Below are 19,308 nucleotides of genomic sequence, written 5' to 3'. Positions count from 1 at the left end.
CTTTGAGTTCATTTCACTTAGCATCATCCTATATGGTCATATATACATAGTGATTGAGTTATTCTGCTCATCTGCTAAGATTTTCCTAGATGTATAATAATTATTATAAATAAGGGAAACCATGGGACCTGTGTTTCTTTGGAGAATGCTACTATACTGTTGGTGGGAGTGTAAACTTGTTCATCCACTCTGGAAAGCAGTATGGAGGTTCCTCAAAACATAGAGCTCCCCTATGGGCATTTACCCAAATGATCACAAACAAGACCATACCAGCACAGCTATTTTATTGCAGCATTATTTACCATAGCTAAGATATGGAACCAACCCAGATGCCCCTCAGTAGATGAATGGATCAAGAAAATGTGATAGCTAGTTAACTAGCTAGCTAGCTAGATATAATGGAATTCTATGCTTCCATCAGAAAGAATGACACTGCCCCATTTGTAAGGAAATTAAAGGACTTGAAAAAATCATACTAAGTGACACACAGATGTTTCTGAAGGGTGGCTGTTCTGGAAGGTTCCTGGATAGGATCCATTTCTTTATCTTGTAAGCACCAGATTCTTCAGTTAGTAGCCTTCAGGGTTGTTGAAAAGGGAAATAGGAAATAGCAAAGGTTAGAGTCTGGAAGATTTCTGTGGGTCCATCCAGAAAGGGGGTAGCATACTCTCCTGTGTTCGATTAATCAGCGTTTAGTTGCTTGAACCCACATAACCATTTTTAGAGATGAGACATATAGTCTATGTACCTGTGTGAATGCTAATAATCTCTTCCAGAAAAAATATCAACAGCAGCAACAGTAACAGGTAACGTTTATTAAGCTCTTCCATGCTAGGAAGGCATGATATAAATTATCAATATAACCTGGGTTCAAAAAGATTGAATACCTTGTCCAAGTTCATGCAGAGTTTAATGGAGAGTCCAGGGTGCATCCAGGTCAGCCCTGTCTCATAGAGCATGTGCATAACCGCTAATTTAACTAGGTGGAACGGGAACTGAATACACTCCTTCTTTTGTTCGTCTTTATTTTTATGAAGTAGAAATGAGTTCTGCAAATGCAGAACTGCAAAAACAATTCTTCCAATAGAGCTGTTAGAACCCCTTCAAGAGAATATCAATATGTAGATTGACTTCCAAATGTTCATATTGATCACAAATGAATAAACATGGAAAAAAATAATATCATGGATGAAGTTTATCTTGATGGCTTTAAAATCATCCTGTTGTATTCTGGCAAGGTAGTATATGATTGTATGTTATTCAAAGACTTCAGGAGTCCAGAGAGCTGCTAGGTAGAAATCTTGACATCACATTCCAGGGATCCTCAATGCCACACAGTTTCAAGACAGTGAGCCTTTACTGAGATGAATCACCATTTCTCTTCTATATAATAGCAGTTTACTTACAGGCCTTTTGTCACGTGCAATAGTTATAGACACTCACTAAGACTTCCTCTAAGGGGTAGGAGGCACTTTGAGTTTGTTTGGCATGGATCCAAGTGGAAGTAAGAAAGAAATCCTTACTTTGGTAAGGGTATACTAGTAGACAAGACATTACAGATGAATGAGAGAGGTGAGCAGACTTAAGAATCTTCCCTTAAAACGGAAGAGAAACTGTGTCCTGAAATGTCTTAACTGACTTTTCAGGGACTGAAAGCTGACCTTCTGACAACTGGATCGATGTTATGACCTGAATACATCTCTGTTCATTTGCTTTGACCATTTTATACTAGAGAATTTTCAGTGAGTTCTGTTTTGTGCCATTAAAACTGAGCTTTTAATTCGTTAATTGATTATGTATCCTTCTATTTATTTTTTGCGCCATCCTTCAGCTTGAACTAAGGCCTGGGTGCTGTCCCTAAGCTGCTGTGTTCAAGGGTGCTGCTCTACCACCGAGCCACATCTCCACTTCTGTCTTTTTGGTAATTAGTTGATGGTAAGAGTCCCATGGACTTCCTGCCTGGGCTGACTTCAAACTGATCCTCAGATCTCAGCTTCCTGCATAGTTAGGATTATAGATGTAAGCCCCCAGTGCCCTGCTTGAAATCCTAATTTTATCCTGTAGAAATAAAAAAATAGTTTAACCAGTCTTGTTCATATTTCCTTTTCCTCCTCTGCTAAATACTACCTGTTTCTTTTTATTTGCTTACAAGCTTATCTGTATTTTCATACTGGTTTGGGCTTTCATTCAAATAGTCAGAAAGTGTTTACTGCATATATCTGGGTATCAAGGATTGTGCTGGGCACTGGTCTAAAGTAGTTACCAAGAAAACATGAATTATCTAATGATAAGGAGGCCAGGTGCTTGTTTGAGTACCAGGAACTTTCTGCCACAAATAACACTGGTAGTACCAATTAGTTAATATCTAACATTTGTTAAGCTCTTAAAATCTAGGGATGCGGTTAAGCTTATCATCTGCTTCTAATGAGGATGGTAGAACAAGGAGCCCTACTAACTTCCATTCTTTGATATTTAAATGCAACAGTAAAAGGTATATTCACTCATTGAAATCATCCTTGCTGACGTTTTTCCCTTCTTATGTTTTCACGAAGCTGAATTTTATGTGTGTTTTTGATTTTTGAACCTCTCCTTCCACAAAGATGGTGTCAATACTATGATGGGTTATACACAATCATTTATTTGGGTCCCCTGGGTTTTATTTGATGTAAGAAACCAAGTGAAAGAGATAGACCTAAGCCCTGATTTAATTAGCCTTACAATGTAAAGAAGGTAGTTATTAAACAAACTAATGAGCAGTATGATAAAGTGGGAGAGGAGATTGCAACAGACAAGGGGGGTTGAGAGAAGTTCATGGTTAGAGGTAACAGTGGAAAAGTGAAGTATGCTCTGAGAAGCCAGGTGTGAGTATTTGTAAGGTGAGTGAAGGTGAGTGTCCATCTTGGGTCTTGCTTGGTCTTGAGGCTTGAGAGAGTATGGTAGAATCTCTGAATTGGAAGGTGATCATAGGAGAGAGCCCAGGAAGGGCAGAGCCTGGTGGGCTAAGATGCTAGTGAGGCAAGCTAGCAAGGCAGATAGATCATCAAAGCTTGTGGGACAGGAAATGGTTTAGAGTTTGAATTCTAGAATTACTAAAGAACCATTGAAGATATTTAGGCAGAAGAGAGTCATAAAAGATTTAAACTTTTAAAAGATCACTTCATGCTAGGTACTGGTGGCTCATGCCTATAACCCTAGCTACTCAGGAGGATGAGATCTGAGGGTCATGGTTCAAAGCCAGCCTAGGCAGAAAAGTTCCTGTGGGACTCTTATCCCCAATAAACTATTCAAATAAAAGCTGGAAGTGGTGCTGTGGCTCAAGTGGTGGAACACTAGCCTTAAACACAAAGAGGCTTAGGGACAGTGACCAGGAGACAAAAAAAAAATCATTTAAGTTGTAGCATGAAGTAGTTAAAGTGTGGAGAATTGGAAATCATACATTAAGGTTCTTTTAATTTTTACCATTCAAAGATATGGTGAATCTCTCATAGTTTCCTATATCTGTGCCTATTGTAATTTTGAAGGTATCAATTCTACCAATACTTGTTCCATCCCTGTCTACTAGGAAGCAAACTTATCTACCTTGAATACATTACCAGTTCAGTTGATGGACTTGCAACTTTTTCCATTGCATCGTTCCTCTGCTAACCACTTCTGTATCTTCTGCCAAATTCACTATAGGAATGCATCCTTTTCTTCTCAACAAGTACTTCAACTGAAATGCCACTTTGATTACAACTTTGTTTTGCTCTTCCAGACAGAGTTGATGCGTCTTCTCCTTTGAATAATATGCCTCATTAGGCAAGTACCTTCACACTGCCTAACACGGATGTTCATATGGTTCCTTGCTTTCCTGGCTTGTTTTTACTTCTTTGGGATTTGATTCAGCTTTATTGTAGCTCATTCATCTTGTCAGTCTTAAATTAAGAGTCCTCAGGGCTCGAGAGGGAAGCATTCTTGTATGCAATGGGAGGTACACTACTGAATGAGACTTCTGAGGGGTGCAACTGTGATAAAACATTGACTTGTTTCCATAGTACGTAGAGCCTTGCATTTGCTTCAAACAGATGAAGTTTGATGTTCAAGTGGTATATGAGTTCTAAACATTCCCAGCTATAGTCACAGAAAACTCATGTAATACTGTCTTAAACCATAGAATATTATTTACGTGCAAAGAAACAGTAGTTAGAAGGGCTCAGCGTTTGGTTCCAGTGATGTCAGGAAGGACTCAGTTTCTTTCATCCTTAAGATCTTTCATATTTTTGCCTAATATACAAAAGATGACTATCAAAGCTCTGCACAGAAAGTTTGTACATGAGGGCATCCAAAAGAGAAAAGAAGATAGAGCCTTTCTTCTCATGTAACACTGCCTTTTTTTTTTTCCAGAGGAAAAGATTTTTCATGGAAGCTCAGTGCATTTCCATTAATCAAATAGAATTAGATTTCACAGGATTGGGAAAGTAGCTCAATGATAGAACCTTTGTGTAATGGGCACAAGGCTCTAGGAGCTATTCCCAGTACCATAAAAAATAAAAGATTTCCAGATGAATGGCCATTTGCACACACCTGTAATCCTAACTACTCCAGAGATTGAGATCTGAGAGTTGAAGTTCAGACCTAGCCTGGAAAGATAAATGTGAGAGATTCTTATTTTTAACCAGCCAGGAAAAGTCAGAAGTGGAAGTATGGTTCAAGTAGTAGAGTATCATCCCTGAGTAGAAAATGCCAAACAAGAGCACAAGGCCCTGAGTTCAAGCCCCAATACCAGTATGCATGCACATGCCCACACATACACACAAAAATGATAATAAAAATAAAAGACTTAAGTCACAGGCTTACTGCTAAATACTGATCAACAGCAACAAAAACAGCATCTTTGCCATACTGGCTTAAACCAGCCATTAGACATTATCTAAGTCTGAGCTCATTTTTCTTTTCCACAGAAAAATTGAATTCTATTATCAAGGAGTGAGCATACTTCTGCCACACTTAGGATGCGAAATTATCATCATAAAATATTAAATTCCAAGAAAAGAACCATGGGAGGAAATCTCAGAGATGAGGAACTGGAAGCCACTGAGATGACCGGCTCTCCAGTTCTCTGGAAGGAAACGATCTTGAGTAATTCCTTTAGCACTCCGGATAGGAGGAGGCGCTTAGGCTGTTCTGCACATCACAGATTCCTGAAAACAGAAAGAAGAAAAAAAAAAGCATAAAACAGAACTAAAAAGAGAGCTTCATTTAAATACATGGTGGGCTCATAGTTGGAATGTGATTAACACAGTCATAAACAATCCTAGCTGATACACCTTCCAAACCTACAAACCCAGAACAGGATAGGGATGGTACACTTCCATGTTATAGCCACCAAGAAAAACCCAGGAAGCTTGGAACAAGAATACTGTGGCAAAGAGGGGAAGTGAAAAATAAAATTGGTCAGGTGTGATAATTAAAATATCCCAGTGTTAGAGCATTTGAGAATATTCACTCTGACAGTTGCCATATGCTTTGTGGGAATTTAGGAATATAACATTCTGACAACATTCTGTGATTTGGAGGAATGGCAGCACAAGAATATAGTCTGGCTCTACTGTTGAATCTTAGAATTTGTACTTCCATCAACTTGGTTTTCTCTCTCTCTCTCTCTCTCTCTCTCTCTCTCTCTCTCTCTCTCTCTCTCTCTCTCTCTCTCTCTCTCTCTGTGCATGTATATATAATATCCATGTATACATATTGATATGTATGCATCAATATTATGTTTATTTTTATTTATGTTTATAGCTCTTTCTAGTAAGGCAATCAAGTAACAAATTAAATTGTATGTAAAGATATTTGTTCTGTGTTATTAAGGACACTGAAGAGACAAAATGCAATAGATTTGTGGAGTGGAATCAGGTGCCTCTTTATGTATGGAACAGAGATACATTGCAACTGGATGTTAATGCAAAAACAAGTCTGTAGTTGACTGCAGTATGAAAATAAAAGATCCTCTTTGTACCACCTCACTCCAGTTAGAACGGCAAAAATCAAGAACTCTAACAACAGATGCTGGAGGGGATGTGGACAGAAAGGAACCTTACTTCATTGTTGGTGGGAATGTAAACTTGTTCAACCACTTTGGAAAGCAGTATGGAGGTTCCTCAAAAGACTTCACATAGAACTCCCCTATGACCCAGCAATCCCACTATTGGGCATTTAGCCAAATGTTTACAAACAAGACCACACTAAAGCTACCAGCACAACTATGTTTATTGCAGCATTATTTACCATAGCTAAGATATGGAACCAACCCAGATGTCCCTCAGTAGATGAATGGATCAAGAAAATGTGGTATATATACACAATGGAATTCTATGCCTCCATCAGAAAGAATGACATTGCCCCATTTGTTAGGAAATGGAAAAACTTGGAAAAAATTATATTAAGTGAAGTAAGCCAGGCCCAAAGAAGCATAGGTCCCATGGTTTCCCTTATTTGCAATATCTAGTATATGTATGAGTCAAGCGGAAAAGTTCAGATAATGTGATGTCAGGAAAATGAACCCTTAGATATGTATTTTAATGTTTTTTCTTTCATGCATGTGTTTCTAATGCATTTATAAGATTATCTCTTTGTTGTATAACCCCTGCTTTCACTATATTTGATGTCAGTATAACTTGTGGAGGAGATGGGGAAAAACCAGTTGTTTAAGGATACAGGTGGACCTGATGCAACAACGAGAAGTACAAATTGTCATGTCCAAAACGAGCTTTACAACGTCGGTTCCGGGGGGGGGGAAGGGGGAGGAAGGAGAAGGATTGGGATTGGGGGGACGGGGGGAGGCTGGGAAGGGATGTGAAGAGTAAACCAAGGAGGCTGCAATGCTTGGTAAGAAATGTACACATTATCCTGCCCATGTAATTGTAACCCCTCTGTACAGTATGTTCACAAAAAAAAAAAAAGATCCTCTTTGGTTTGTAGGACATCTAAGTTTACTACTGGATAATCAGATATGAGATTAAATGAATCAGAATATCAGGGCTGTCACTAAACCAGCTGGCACTCCATCTTTAGGCAGAACTGCACTAATAGATACCAGGTATGCTCAAATACAAAGGGGAGGGGGTTTGCTTTCTTTCATGATTTATTTTTCTCTAGACTACACAACCTTGCTTTATATGTAGAGCTTTACAAATGATACTTTGGAAAGACCCAGTGAGCTGAAATGGCCTCACCCAGTGTTTGTTTTAGGTGCTCAATAAGAATCCTTGTTGAGAATGGTTTAAACAACAAAAAAAAGAGCAATTGAATTGAACACAGGGATGATCGTGATTCCAAGCAATGTGACTTGACTCTTACAAGTAATGGAAGTTGTTCTGAACAGACTTTTTGAAGATCATTTTTGAAAAGCAATCTAAGAGACAGGTACATTGTGAATGGACATCAGCATATATGCTTGTATAAGAATGGATTTTAATTTAAGATGAGAAGCTGTTAATATTTTATAAATTGGTACTTGTGCCTTTAAAGATGACTTTGAGAGACATCATGAGGATGATTTAAGGTAGGTCTCAAATCAGAGAGGAAGCAGTGGTCTGGAAAACTCACAAGGAACAGAAGACAACTTTTCATAGTGGAGACACACATGTGAGAGTTTCAAGAAGACGTTTATTTTCAAACATCAGATGAAATTAATGAAATTAAAAGTACAAGTAGATCTTTAATTATTTGTTTCTGTATCCTAAAGTACTAATATGTACAAATTGGCCATTCTGCCATTTAACTTTATTTATTTTTTAGTACTGGAATTTTAAGCTCAGGGCCTCATGCTTACTAGGTAGGTGATCTACTACTTGGGCCTTGATCCCAACCCTTTTGGCTTTAGTTATTTTTCAATAGAGTCTTGCTTTTTTTATGGAGGGGAGCCCTCTGGGGAGCTGGAGCAACCTTGAACTATGATCCTTGTAACTCTGCCAGCCAAATAGCTGAGATAACATGTGTAAGCCACCAAACCCATGCTTTGTTTAATGCTTTTATTGAGAAAAATAGAATGCAGTACATATATTCAAGGCTGCCTTTTATTTCGTATTCCAGGTACCCTCTTAGTTTATTCTCACTTCGTCCTACTTGGATACATTACATTTTAATGTTACAGATGCAGTGTTAGTATCTAAAGAGAGTTCTAGCTGTAGTCAGTGATGGGAATGATATATGATAACTCATGAGAAAATGTTACATACTTTGTAAGGAGGTAAATGGCTAGTTGCCATATTGTTTGATGATTGATTGTTAAACTTTGGATTTAGGTTTCATACTTGTATTAGTTGTATTGGTATTTCCCCTTTTTTTTCAGAGAAACAGAATTAAGAAGGTATTTATAAATACATGCACATAGGAAGAACTTATAAGGGATTTACTCACATAATTATGGAGGTTAACAAGGTCCAAAGCCTTCTGGAGAGCCAAGAGAGCCAATGGCTCTCTTGGTTCAAGTCCAAAGCTTAACAAGCTCAGGACTTAGAAAGGACAAATATTTTAGTTAGAGCCTGAAGGTAGGACAGAGCCACCCTTCCAGCTCAGAACTATCTGACATTTCTCTTAACAGGAATGTAGGAAACACATACTTTTGTTCTGGTCATTCCTTCAGCTGATTAGTCAGGGCCCACCCACAATCAGTAAGTCAATAAATATTTGCTCAATAGATACATGTTTACCTTATCTGAAATGCTATTATAGAACTATCTCAAGTAATGTTTGACCAAGTATCTGGGCACCCATAACCTAATCAAGTTGATGAATAAAATTATCCACACAGGGCTGAGAAGGTGGCTCAGTGGTAGAGCGCTTGCCTTGCATGCCTGAGGTGCACCACATAAGCAAAAAGAAAAAAAGCCAAAAGTGGCGCTGTTGCCCAAGTGGTAGAGTGCTAGCCTTGAGCTGAAGAGCTGAGGGACAGCGCCCAGGCCCAGAGTTCAGGCCCCACGACCGGACCCCCCCCAAAAAAATCCACACAATACTTAAGGAAATGTGAGTATTATATTTGTTCCAGGGAGGATAATATCCAGTCCCCTCCCAAAAAACTGTATGTGGAAAGTATTATAAGATAGTACCATGGGCTTTGCTTTGTTGTGTTTTAAATTCAACCTGTAAGGAGATTTCTATATGGATGGTCCCTGTTATGATAATTCATCTCCTTTTTTTTTGCGTTGGTGAAGAAATGGGCAAATTGGGCCCAAATGACATGATAAAAATACTATACGATTTCCATCTTTTGACTTTTAACAGAAACACAGCAGACTATAAAGATGAGTTGTATTGAACTGACCTGCAGCCATCTAATTTTGGTATGGGAGCCAAAAACATAGGCTGGGTGGTCTGAGAAGATCTCTCTGAAAAGATAACATTTGAACTGAGATCCAACTGATTTTAAGGGCCATGATTTGAGGATGCAGAGCATTTCAGAAGGAGGGACATGCAGTTACAAAAGCCCTAACATGGAAATGGTGATGAAATATATTGGGTGCCTAATGCCTTCAAGTCTAGAACACTGATAAAGGATAAAGGTGGGCTGACTTAGTGGGGGTCTGAATGAGACTTCCTACAGCTTCCTAAGTGGCCTTCTGAATCAAACAGTGTGCTCAAGGATGCTGAGGGCAAACTCTGAGAGGATGGAGAAGAATGGAAATGAATCAAGAAGCCTGGATGTCATCCTGGCTCATGGATACTATTGAAGTTGGAAAGAAGGCAGAAGAGGAAAACAAAACAAAACAAAACCAGTTAGACTGCCCTGGAGACCAGACCTTTCTCAATTTAGAAGAGAAGAAATAGACGTAAGAGAAGAAACTATTGTTATATAGCAACCCTGCCATCTTGTAAACAAGACTTTCTATGCTTAAATTTGCCTAGCATAGCTGGAAATTACTCTTTAAGAGGGCAGAGAGATATAGAAAACAGGGAAGGGGGAAGGAGAGAGAGAGAGAGAGAGAGAGAGAGAGAGAGAGAGAGAGAGAGAGAGAGAGAGAGAGAGAGAGAGAGAGAGAGAGAACACCTTAATATTCTCCTTATAGCTATTTTCATATCCACTTTAGGGATGAGGAAGCCAAGCACATAATGGATAAGAAACTTACTCAATAAATAAATGGCAGAAATAGCATTTAAAAGCAGGTCTGTTTTTATACCAAAGTGGATCTGAGTGCTCTTTTTACAGACCAGGATCAATCAATGAATTTTCTTTGTGTTCTAAAAGAATTTACTTATCTCACAGGGTAAAATCTTGACTTATTCAGTTGGATTGGACCCAGTTAATTTCATCTTTGTGCTTTGGTACCTTTATTTATTTTTGGAAACATTATATATATGTAGTTCTGTTTGAAGAAATGACAAATGTTCACTGTTTTGAGAGTTTGATGACGTCCCATTGTTCAGTCTGTTTCCATGGAGAGGATTGATAACAGTCCTAAATGTATGATCATCCTATCTGCATTGCTACACTGAAAGGCCCATAGCCAAACCCGATTCCTCATCACACTGCACTGTTGTTGTTTTTTAAATCTCATATTGCTTATCTCTTCCTCTCTACCTCTTCTTTTCAGCATCTTACCTAGTGTCTATATTTTGTTCTATATTTTACCTAGTGTCTATATTTTTCCTTACACAAAAGGTTAACCTGTGAAGTCAATGTTATAATTTTGCCGGTTTTCTTTTCAGTAGTCAGTTTGACAACTGTTGATGAAAATATCAGTCTCTGTGTATAAATGTAGTAAATATATATCTTTTTCAAAGAGATGTCATTTCTGAGACTAAAGAATCGCAATGACAGATCAAAACTTATAAACGATCAATGTTTTTAGGTTGAGGAGTTCCAGATGCGATGTGCTTATTCTTAATTCCCAAATTCAATTGAAAAATATATTTATTTAAAATATAGCTACTTCTTAAGTGTGAAAGCCCTAGAATACAGGTGGTATGTGATTTACTGATACTCGTAAAGTCACCTATGAAAGTTCTTTTGAAGAAAAATCTGGCATATACTATATTTTCACTCATAACAATAAAAACAAGTTGCTGCACTAGACATCATACATGTTTTATCAAGATCCCCTTATTTTACCCTCATAACATTTCCATTGATACATATTGGGTTTTTTTTTTCAGAAAAGGAAATTAAATACTCAGAGAGGTTAAATGGCTTACATAAGGAGGTTTCACCCAGATGAAGTACCAGAATGTAGCTCTGAACCTATGCCAGTCTTGGAATCATCTTGGAAAGTTAGGCTTGGGGTGAAGAAATGTACTGTATCTGTAATAATCTCATGAGCTGTGATACAAGTTACAGCTTAGAAATGAGGCCCTGCCCTTCCCAAAGCCTAAAACTCCCACTGGGTTACCATTGCTAAAAATTACTTTAGAAAGGACATTTAACAGCAAAGTTTTCAAGGGTTTCTAAATTTGGAGGTGCAAATTTCTGTAAAGGTAAAGGAGTTGTGCTTTGAGCTCAGAAGAACTTAGACATGTAAGGAAGAAGTAAGTTGTTTAACTTTCTTAGGAAAGAAAAGAAAGGGAAGACATCATATGAAAAATAGGAGCAGATTTTTTTTAAAAAAGAAGAGGAATGGAAAATAGATGAATGCTCAAGGAGAACTGCAGACAATATCTGTGTTAGGCCACGTGGTAACTACCTGAAAGCCTCAGCCATCGGCAGTCTATAAATTTATGATGCTGGTCATGATGGTATGCAGCAATACATAGGAACTGCAAACTGGGAAAAAGAGGAAAAGAAAAGTGTCTGCCTTTCATTACACCATAAATCTAGGAGAAAAATATTCTCTCTTCATATGTCAAGGGTAAAATTGTGCCTGGAGTTCTCTATTTCATTTGGCATACCTTATTCTCATCTTGGATCACCTGGGGGTGTTCAGATGAAGACAAACGAAATGAGCACAGAACAGAAATGTCGACTGATAGGAAAGTCCATTTGACTTTTCCTTTCTGCTGTTGATTGACCATAGGCAGAAATTTTAAGGCAAGAGGAAGAGATGAAGGGAGGAAAGGAAAAATCAGGAGAAAGAATTTGTTTCTAGGGTTTTTTTTTTTTTTTGTAAATACCATTGTAAGTAATAGTAAAGAGAAATATTTTCCAAGAGATGGATGAGTTACATAGAACTGGTATCTCACACATACGATCCTATCAGGGGTTGAGGTTTGTAATCCCGGGCAAGAAAGTCTGTTAGATTCTTATTTCTGGTTAACCACCAAAAAGCCAGAAGTGGTGCTCTATCTTAAGTGGTAGAGTAGCAGCCTTGACCAAAAAACTGAAGGGACAGTGTCCAGGCCCCAGTAAGGGCACAAAATTTAAAGAAATATTCAAAAAAGGAGTTTCATGGAAGTTGGACAGAATGGCACATGCCTGTAATCCCAGCATTTTTTTTTTTTTTTGAGAGGCTGGGAGGATTGTGACCTTGAGTCCAGCCTGGGGCATAGTAACAAGATACAGTCTAAAGAAAGGGGAAGGAGGTAGGTAACATGACCTATGTGCTTTCCTGGTAGAGTTGATAGGGATGCTTTTTGAAGATAAAATAGTTGCCTCTGCTGTTAGCCCTATGCCTTGAGTCTAATGTCCTGTCCTGTGTATTAGAAAAGAGCATCCTTAGTCTGCTGAGATGGTTCCCAAATATGAAGAAGTGCTTCTATGTACAGTGGGCTCACGCTGTGTCATTAGAGTTCAACACCAGGGTCAGATCACCTTGATGCCTGAAGTATGTGCATAGCAGGTGTTAGGAAGCCTTACCTAAAAAAGCAAGCTCAAAAGAGAAGACAAGATTAAAAAAACTAGTGTATTTGTGTATTTAATGAAATAAAACTTAGATAAACCTAGCACATTTATTGAATGTCTGCTCTGGGCCAGGCCCTGTGGTTATCGCTCGTATTTATTTCTTTAACGTTAACAATGACAGATACATCCATTAATAAATATATGAAAATTATGAAATGTTAATAATAGATTAGTGGCCTAAGCCCTGTTGGAACTTTTGTACTCTATCAATTACTTGGTGAAGATTCAGCAGTGGAGATTTCGTACTTCCTTAAAGGCGAGGTGGCTTGAAAACTTAGATATTTGCAGGTGTACATTTCTTTGCTTCCTTCCTTTAGCTTAGCTGGGTTATTTGTTCTCAAATATTTGCTTTCAGTTTGAATACACAAAGCAATATAACTCGTACCCTACAGTTGATTTCCGTGATCCCCATTGATAAGTTTGACTCTGTGCAACCTTTGCCGTAGGCTCTGGCTTTAGCATTTAAATATGCTCTCTTAAGAAATGACTTTATTTATGTGTAGATTGTTTGAACTTTTCATTTACTTATGTATGTATATATGTTTTTAAATCCTCCATTATCTCTCATACTTTTACACATGTCCTTTCTATGTGGTACATTTTTATTACTTACAGGTTTAATTTAAAATATATAACATATCAAACAGAAGGGTGATGATATTTTAATATAGCTTCAGATCTTTAATGTGCTTCATTAAGAATAATAAGGGCATGTTGTACCATATTGATCATTATCAATGTAACTCACTAAGAAAAGAAATATGTAGTTTTTATATATAGTTAAAGTTCTGTCTACATTTTTGTGCAGACTAAAACAACATAGCCTGCTGATTTTGACCAGCAGATTCCAGGGTGATGGATGAAGAAATACCCTTGCAGTGATATCTCATATTTAACAATTTTAGTATTAAATAAGTACTAATCAATACTACCATGACATGAGGAATGGGTTAATTGACAGATATGGTTAAACCAAAGGTGTCTCACCAGCCTCTGCTTTTATAGGCTCAGAATGTCCTGAAGCTAGCTTCAGGGAATTATGGGAAGATAAACAAAAGGCACATTCTGAGAAGTAGGTAAGTAACAAGAAATCAAGGAGAACTGAGGTACACAGTTTCAGTAATGGATCCAAGATGCCAGGAATCACAGAGTTAAGTATACAGGGACTATTGTCTTTTGACAGGATTATTGCAGATCAAACACACACACACACACACACACACACACACACACACACACACACACACACACACACAGAGGTTTTTTTTTGTTTGTTTGTTTTTTAACCAATATCATTCAAACACTAGTCAAATTTCCTGCAGCCAGTCATGGTACCCACAGGGCGCTAGGATTCTTACAAAAGTCAAAAATACTTTGGAGTTTTTTGAATAATTTTATGTAAGTGTATCATGCAAGCTATAAGATGTTATTATTTTCTTTTATCTGCATTTTACATACATAGACATTAGCTTAAGACTGCATTAATGCAGTCATTATCTCTCAGTTTGTCTTTTATGTGTTTGACATTAACAGACACTTGCAATTACCATATTTTCATATATATTTTTAATTACACAAGTAGTCTGTGAGATTGGCCCAAATAGTTACCTGTGAATTAACTGGTGGAAATTCATTTCAAGCAGACTGAGAAACCTTGAAAATGTATGGGATTATCAAGTTTGTTTCTTGTGTTAAATGTACATTTATGACACTTAAAGATAAATGGAATTAGATATTAATGAATAAATATCTTTTTAGATGATTTTTATATAATATAAATACATCTCAAGGTTCTATAATCCTAAGATAGTACAGCATATAAAATAATTCTCAATTTTACATGTCTCTTCAAAACTTTGAAATTAATTTTGTTTATTATAAATGGCAATTCTTCTTAACACTATATACTTTCTTCCTTCTCTTTCCACAGATTTTTCCCCTACATTGTTCAGGAGCCAGGATTTCTGTTTTTTTTTTTTTTGTTTGTTTGTTTTTTTGTTTTTGCTTATGTGGTGCTGGGGAATCAAACCCAGGGCCTCATGCATTGCAAGGCAAGCACTCTGCCACTGAGCCATCTTCCCAGCCAGGAGCCAGGATTTCTATCATAGCTCTTCTGTTTCTACTCATCCTTCTCTCTTTCTCTCACCCCAACCTCTTCTTTACTCTCAGCTAGATATACTCTTCTCTTTAGTCTGCAGGTTAATACTTTTTCAGTTCTGTTTTTGATATATTTCACATCATTTGAAAGCAACATTGAGCTAGGTGCTGCTGATCAAGAGTATGAGGCACTGAGTTCAATCACTAGTACCAGAAAAAAAAAAAGAAAGAAAATCAATAATAAAAAGGAAAGGTGATGATGCAAAATAAATTTACTTTGTGAAGGAACTGAAGACTTACATCACTACCAAAACTTATTCTTAATAAACATAATATAAACATAAATTAAACATAATTAAAATGAACATAACATTTTGAATAAACATAATAAACATTTATTCATAATAAACATCAATATAATGCTTATTAAATTTATTATTAATACTAAGCTTCCAAGAAAAAAGAATTCCTTTGAAGATAAACCTCACATTCACAGTGAATTGAATCAATAAAAATGGTAAAAATAAAAAAGAATGGAATTCATTAATTCAGTATACACATAAAATATAATACCCCCCAAATCCAGCAAATCACAAAATTGTAACATCCTGAGTAAATATTCACCCTCAGAGAAAGATGATCAAGACATCATAGAAGACATTAAATACTAAAGCTGCTATGAAGGAAAAAGAAAAAGGAAAAAAAAAACAACCTTGATTTTGTGCATAGTGAGTCCAGTGAATTTTCTAGTTCTTATACTGACTTTATGTAGATGAAAGAAAATATCAACAATTTTGGGAGAAGTCACAAGATCAATTACATTTAAAAAGACGAATGTGGGTTTTTTTTTGTTAAGAAGTGTAGTTGGAGACTAATAGCTACTTCTGCCTCTTTCTTGTGTTAGAAAGGAAGAGCCGATTTATATAATAAAGAGTTAACACATTATCACATGACATTAAAAGACAGAAAAACTTCAAAATAGACAATCTGTTGATTCATATTCTGGGGCAGCCTGAAGAAATGGATTTTATCCTTGGACTCTGTGGCTGTAGAGGGAGGAATAAGAATGCTCTGGGTTTATGGATATGGTTTTTCTGCCCTAGAGTCAATGACTATGCAACATTGAAGAAAACATCCCCAAATTCCTTCTTTCTTCTTTGTTGGTGTATGCGATGTATTTCTTCTTTCTGGAATTTACTAAGCCTATGAATATTTTAATTCAATTATCTAATCAGGAGAGTTTTTTTTCCTGTTTCCACTAATTTAAAACATTTGACCAAATTAAATAGTTAAATACAAAATGCCAAATACTATAAAGATGCCTTTCTGTTATTTATAAAGTATTTGGTAGGGTTTTATCTCCTTAGATTTAAATTTCTCCAACTGTAAATCGTAATTGTGCTTGTTTAATTTTGAAATAGGCTGTATGTCTTTTAAGTATATATTTAGCTCACTTTTTCCCAGTGTCTCTACCTGCTGATAACGAAGAATGTACATATATGCTTAACCCCAGGTTTCAGGATTGAAGTAGTCTATAAATTAACATTCTCTCTGAAGTATGTCATAATCATGTGCCCTAACCAGAACCCTCGGACTGTTACCTGCCTTGGATGAGAAGTGGATGAATACCATGTTATTCTGTCTTGCTCATCATAGCATGATTGAGTCTTTCACTGAAGTCAAGAAAAGGAAATTCATGATTGGCTTCCCTTCATTTCATTTCAGAAAACTTCAGGCTTTTTTTTTTTTCTTTACTATGCTAGCAAGAAATTATGTATTGTCCATTGGGGAAGTAGCTGCATCTATCAATAAATAAGATTTCTAGTTATCCAAGTAGCCCTGCTGTTAGCCTTTTAAATTTCAATTTGGAGAGCAAATGCTCAAAATGTTCAAAGTACAGCACAAAAACTTGCGGACTGGAGGAACTTTCTTCTGGTTGCTTCAGAAGGCAAAATATTTGTAAGGTACATAAAGACCTTTTGTTTAGCACCCATAAAAGTGGTCATTTTGCCTCCAGGAGAAATTTTATATAGAGTTAGCATTTCCGGTGCCAGTCTCTCCCTGACTATTTAGCATTCTTCTAAGGATACATTTATATTTTGATTTGTTGCAGCATCATAAAGTACTTGTGTGGTCATCCTTTAACGAGTACTGCCTGTGTCTGAGACTTACTTCTGTCCCCTGGAACCACCTGAATGGGCCAGACCTGCCTTTCTCAGCCCCAGGGTGAGATGGAACTAATTTTCTCTTTCTTAACCCTTTAGCTTGTCCTAGCTTACTATTCATTGCTCAGGGAGCTTTATAAACATTTCCTTCTGAGGGCATAGCTGATGCTCAGCCTCTCCATGTCACTTCCCAGTGTCTCTGGCTGCTTCATTTGACCAGCCTTGAGTAAGACAATTGGGGAATTCTTGACTTCTGAGTAGTATCTCTGACAGTCAAGAGATGCTTTATGGGGTACCCTTTGCTCCTAAACTGGACTCCATGTCAATCTCTAGGATACCTTAATGACCTCTCTTTGAGATATTTTGCCCACATTAACTTGAGGTATTATTGCTCCTTTAGTTTAAGTGGACTTTTGGTTTTTGTTTAAAGGACTGTTCCTTTGCTGATTAAGTGGGGAAAAAAACCTTTTCCGATTAAGTGGGGGGAGGGGGGGGGAAGATACATTGAAAATTCATTTAATTTCTCTAGGTTCTTGAATGGCTTAAGTGACTTTCTTATCTACTATTTGAGTATCAAAGATTTTTTAATATTAAAAATGTCATCTATATCTTGAAAGCAGCCTTTGGATCCCTGGCTGACAAAATCTCTCTAGTTATAGAAAGTGTTAGCAATGTGTGAATGAAACATGATGATTTGGAAGTCATTTGGACCATGTTAGAAAAGGAGTCACACTGAATTATTTTTTTTTCTGGTGTAAGATCAATACTGTCTAGACATGGTCTCATTAGGACTTTGCATTGACTAAGGCCGACAGATTCCTGTAATCTTGGCTGATGGTGGCATGTGTGTGTACAATGCCGAATATGTCAACTTTGTGCTTCCCAGCACTGTTCCACCCAAGCACAGGGCTGTCCTTGAAGACGCCATAGGTCCACTCCTGACACTGTCAAGATTGGAATTCTGCACATTCTAGGAGCTGCTCTGTAGGCAGTCCTAATATGCATGGCGGCAGCTGCACAGGGAACAGGAAGTTCTTGGGGCACTCCAGCTCAGTGTGGTCTCCAAATCATAAAACCTGAAGTAGTGGTAGTTCATCTCAATGTAAAAGCTCCCAGTCCATCCTTGAAAGTCAGGTAACTTTTCTGTCAATATTACCATGAATATCTACAAATAATATCTGCATGTCTAGAAATGATATTCTTTTTTTTTTAATATTGAGTAACTAAGACCATTGGATTCCTCACTTAGGACAAGAACTTAAAAGCCTTATCGTCTCCTCAATAAAGATTCAGACCATGGGGTGGGCTGCTCTGCACAGAATCCTTAATCCTCCATTTGAAGTTACTTGGTGCTTTGTGAGGGAGTGAAAGCAGTGACTGGCTCACTAGAGGCCAGAAGTGACCCAGCCCAACCAGAGATCTGACAGTGGAATATACATGTTATTTGTCCAGTGTCTACTTTTCAACTTTGGCACAATGAGAAATAATGCTGATTATACTAAAGAATGCTGATGATAAAAAGATCTCTTTCTGGGAATTTAAGTGTTCCAGTAGATTAGCATTATTGATCATTCTCTTTTCACATAGTTTACAGATGATTTTGGAATCCTGAAACTATTATTCTCCCTTGTCTAGTGTAATTACCAGAACAACAGATAGTCTAATTAAAAGACAACAAGGATGCTTTCTAATTGTTCTAATAAATTATGTTAATACACAATGCATGCCGTTACTTTTCAACAGGAATTTATTTAATAGATTGACAGCTTGTCCTTTACTGCCACAATCTCAAATTCCATTTCTTCTAAACAAGACAGCTAACAACTTACAAGAGGATAGTTAAGTACTGAGAAATCTATTGGATCTTTAAGAGAACCTAAGTTTCCAGGAAGTACGTATGAATGAAGATGACATTTTAAGTTCTCTAGATAAAATAATCATCCCCAAAAAAGAAGAGTAAAACAACAACAACAAAAAAGACTGTTAGTGTTTAAAGCAAAAAATCAGAAACAGATTGTTATAATGAAGGTAAAAGACTTTTTCTGTTTTAAAGTGTGGTGAGTACTACAAGATAATATAATACTAACTCAAGTAATTGTGTTACATAATTCATACAAAGCTGTATTTCTCGAGAGTGAGATAGAACTCTCATCAAAATCATGCCATGATATGGGCAAAACTTCAGAACATTCCTGAGATACTGATTCTCTACAGAGGAGTAGATGGCTGGGCAGAGAG

The 19,308-nt window shown here is 37.1% G+C and overlaps 1 protein-coding gene across 13 annotated transcripts in view; it reads left to right on the top strand.

The window, feature by feature from the left end:
• The window catches only part of Fhit (fragile histidine triad diadenosine triphosphatase), a 1,320,449-nt gene that overhangs the window by 323,219 nt on the left and 977,922 nt on the right, over positions 1–19,308 (top strand). For 2 of the 13 annotated variants that reach the window (XM_070018840.1, XM_070018839.1), the window contains exon 3: positions 17,019–17,131. The exons of the other annotated variants lie outside the window; for them this stretch is intronic. The gene's annotated coding sequence lies outside the window, so the exon portion shown is untranslated. The remainder of the gene's footprint in view (positions 1–17,018; positions 17,132–19,308) is intronic. 13 annotated transcript variants of the gene reach the window in all.

The sequence above is a fragment of the Dipodomys merriami genome, unplaced genomic scaffold, assembly GCF_024711535.1.
Source record: "Dipodomys merriami isolate MVZ:Mamm:240054 unplaced genomic scaffold, mDipMer1.0.p SCAF_13, whole genome shotgun sequence".
Taxonomy (NCBI): domain Eukaryota; kingdom Metazoa; phylum Chordata; class Mammalia; order Rodentia; family Heteromyidae; genus Dipodomys; species Dipodomys merriami.
This window is presented reverse-complemented; position numbering and strand designations above follow the sequence as displayed.